A 3,710-nucleotide genomic window follows, 5' to 3' on the forward strand; every position below is an offset into this window, starting at 1 on the left:
TTGCTCCAGCACAGTCTCCTTTACACCGGATGACGTTGTTGCCTTCTCTTCCTTGTCTTAAACCTGCTCTGATACCAACTGCCACGGACTTGGTTGTTTCCAAGCTAACCGTGCGACACTTAGACAATATCAAGTCTCACTTGATAATGCTAAGTCAGCCTAACTCACACACTTGCAGGAAAGAGAAGTTTAGAAGAACACAGAGAGAGTTTGAAAGAATGCCTTGCTTGTATTACTTGAATGCTTTACAACTCTTGGTGGTTGGATCTACTTGGGTGGTTTGGGCAAATGAGGCCCTCCCCTTTTTATAGGCTACAAATGAACATTCTAGAACTACTAGGGTAGAGAGTGTTCTAGACACTTCCTCCTACTACATCTAATAGACTATTCTAGATCTACATGGATGGAGGGGATTCTAGATCGTTCCCTCATCCTCTCAAAGAGCCTACTCTAGAATATACAAGTCTTATGTACAAGCTTCTAGTGTTATGTACAATTCTCTACAATACTCTAGGAAGTTCTGGAACCTTTCAGCATCCTCTATGGTCTTCATATTTTCTCAAGTTCTTCCAAGAGCTTCTAGAGTATCCCATCAGCCTTTCTTCCTTGAGACTTCCTTTTTGTAGGTTATTATGTCTTGGTATTTCAGCGAGGCATGACACTTGTCCTTGGCTAGGCTGCCCAGGCCGCGTGCATGCCAGGCTGCCCACGCCACGCGCATGACATGTCGTGTTGCCCAGGCCGCGCGCATGCCAGGCCGCCCACGCCGCGCGCATGCCATGACGTGCTGCCCAGGCCGCGCGCATGCCACGCTGCCCAAGCCGCGCGCATGCCAGGCCACCCACGCCGCGCGCATACCATGCCATGTTGCCCAGGCCGCGCACATGCCAGGCCGTCCACTCCCGCACGGATGCCATGCCGTGCTGCCCATGTCGCGCGCATGCCAGGCCACCCACGCCCGCGCGCATGCCATGCCATGCCATGCTACCCAGGCCGCGCCCAAGGCCGCCGTCGAGCCGCGGTCCAGGCCGCCCAAGGCCGCGGTTCTGCCCGCGGTCGAGCCGCGACCGAGCCGCGGTTCGAGCAGCCCAAGGCCACGGCGTAGGCCGTTGTCGAGCCGTTGTCCATGCCGCCCAAGGCCGCGGCCCAGGCCGCACCCAAGGCCATGAGGCCATGGGGCATAGCTGGCGTGGCCTTGCCTTACAAGGGAGGTGCCCCCCCCTTTACGCTGTGTTTGGTTGGGGGATTTGGAAAGGGAAAGGGAAAAGTTGTGTGAAACTATGTGAAATGTAAGCATGTTTTTTTTCACATTTCACATACCTTTTCATTTCTCTTTCCAAATCCCTCCTCAAATCGCTCAACCAAACACAGCATTATAGTAGCTTGTTAAGCCCTTTTTAGTCTAGCAGGAGGAAACATCAACCATGCTCGAGGAGTCATAATGGGGTTTTTTTTAAAAGTAATGGTTTTTTGCCAAAACTTTCAAAATTAAAGTTGTAGGAAATAATTGAATACACCATAAAAAAATTGAAAAAAAATATTTGGCCACTGGAAATATTTTATTTTAATTTATTTCGATTTTAATACTTCAAAAATAATAAAAATTAATAAAAATAATCAAAAAATTATGGAAAAATTTCAATAATTACAGGATGAGGCACTAGTAATTATAGAAATTATTAAATTATTTGTTTAATTTTTTTTATTTTATTTTGATTTTTTTGGCCAAATAAAGGCTTAAAAAATTCGAAAAACTCAAGAAAAATTGCAAAAAAATAGGGAATGACATTTAAAATTAATTGTAGTGCATTTTTAATTGTGTGGCATGGTTTGGGTAAGAATATAAAATAATCATGTTCAAAAAGAGCGATCAAGTCGGTGGCATGCCATGGCCTTGGCTTGTGCCCGCGGCCTTCACCTTGGCCATGGCCTTGCACGGGGACTTGGCCTTGCCCACGGCCTTACACGCTACCTTGGCCTTGGTCTTAGCATGGCATGCTCGCCGAGGCCGTGGCATGCCATGCAAGGCCGTGGCGTGGCATGCTCACCCAGCCCGCGACATGCCATGCTGCTGGCCAAGGCCTTGGCATGGCATGCTGGCCCAAGGCATTGGCATGGCATGCCAGCCAAGGCATTTGCATGGCATGCTTGTGAAGGCCACGGCATGGCGTGGCATGCTTGCGAAGGCCACAGCAGGGCATGCTGCTGGCCAAGGTCGTGGCACCGGCGTACTGCTGGCCAAGGCCTTGGCATGGCATGCCGGCGGGGGCATTGGCATGGCATGCTGGCCGAGGCCATGGCACGGTATGCTGCTAGCCGAGGCCGTGGCAAGGCAAGCCAGCCTATGCCGTGGCATGGCATGCTCGCCCAGCCCATGGAATGCCATGCTACGGGCCAAGGACTTGGCATGGCATGCTGGCCCAAGGCATTGGCATGGCATGGCATGCTTGCAAAGGCCACAACAGGGCATCCTGCCGGCCAAGGCCTGGCACGTCGGCCGAGGCATTGGCAAGGCATGTTGGCCGAGGCCGTGGCACGGCATGCTGCTAGCCAAGGCCATGGCAAGGCAAGTCGGCCTATGTCGTGGCATGGCATGCGGGGCAAGTCGGTGGAATGGCATGCTGGCCAAGGCCGTGGCATGGCATGGCATGCTTGCGAAGGCCACGGCATGGAATGGCATGCTTGTAAAGGCCACGACACGGCATGCTGTCGGGCAACGCTGTGGCATGGCATGCCGGCCAAGGCCACGACATGGCATGCATGCCGGGCTACGTTGTGGCATGGCATGTCGACCAAGGCCACGGCTTGGCATGCCGCCCCTGGTATGCTGGGCAACGCTGTGGCAAGGCACGTCGGCCAAGGCGATGGCAAGGCTTGCTTGGCAAGGCCTTGGCATGCTGGCAACGCCTTGGGATGGCATGTCGGCCGAGACCGAGGCCGTGGCAAGGCATGCCGGCCTCGCCCTACTGGGCAACACTGTGGCGTGGCATGCCGGCCCAGGCGCTGCCACGGCATCTGGCCAAGGACGTGCCATAGCGTGCGGGCTGAGGCCGTGGCATGGCGTGCGGGCCGAGGCCGTGGCATGGCATGTGGGCTGAGGTTGTGGCATGGCATGTTGGGCAACGCCGTGGCAAGGCATGTGGGCTGAGGCCGTGGCAAGGCATGCTGGGCAACACCGTGGCATGGCATACTGGGCAACGCCGTGGCATGGCATGCGGGCCGTGGCATGGCATGCGGGCCGTGGCATGGCATGCTGGGCAACGCCGTGACAAGGCATGTGGGGCGAGGCCGTGGCATGGCATGCTGGGCAACGCCGTGGCAAGGCTTGCGGGCCGAGGCAGTGGCAAGGCATGGCGGGCAACGCCGTGGCAAGGCTAAGGCATGGCACTCCGGGCAACGCCGTGGCATGGCATGCAGGTCGTGGCCGTGGCATGGCATGCTGGGCAACACCGTGGCAAGGCATGCGGGCCGAGGCCGTGGCATGGCAAGCTGGGCAATGCTGTGGCATGGCATGCTGGCCAGGGCAGTGGCATGGCATGCTTGCCAAGGCGGTGCCATGGCATGCTTGGCATGGCCATGGCATGGCAATGGCATGACATGCTGGCGAAGGCCGTCGCCTGGAATGCTGGGCAACGCTTTGGTAGGGCATACTGGCCAAGGCAGTGGCATGGCATGCTGGCTTAGGCAGGCGCATGGCATGCTGGGCAAGG

General features: G+C 55.8%; 1 pseudogene; it reads left to right on the forward strand.

The window, feature by feature from the left end:
• Positions 1–399: 399 nt before the first annotated feature.
• The window catches only part of LOC145792557 (uncharacterized), a 5,974-nt pseudogene continuing 2,663 nt past the window's right edge, over positions 400–3,710 (forward strand).

The sequence above is a fragment of the Camellia sinensis genome, chromosome 6 (genome assembly GCF_055761805.1).
Source record: "Camellia sinensis isolate YWXY chromosome 6, ASM5576180v1, whole genome shotgun sequence".
Taxonomy (NCBI): domain Eukaryota; kingdom Viridiplantae; phylum Streptophyta; class Magnoliopsida; order Ericales; family Theaceae; genus Camellia; species Camellia sinensis.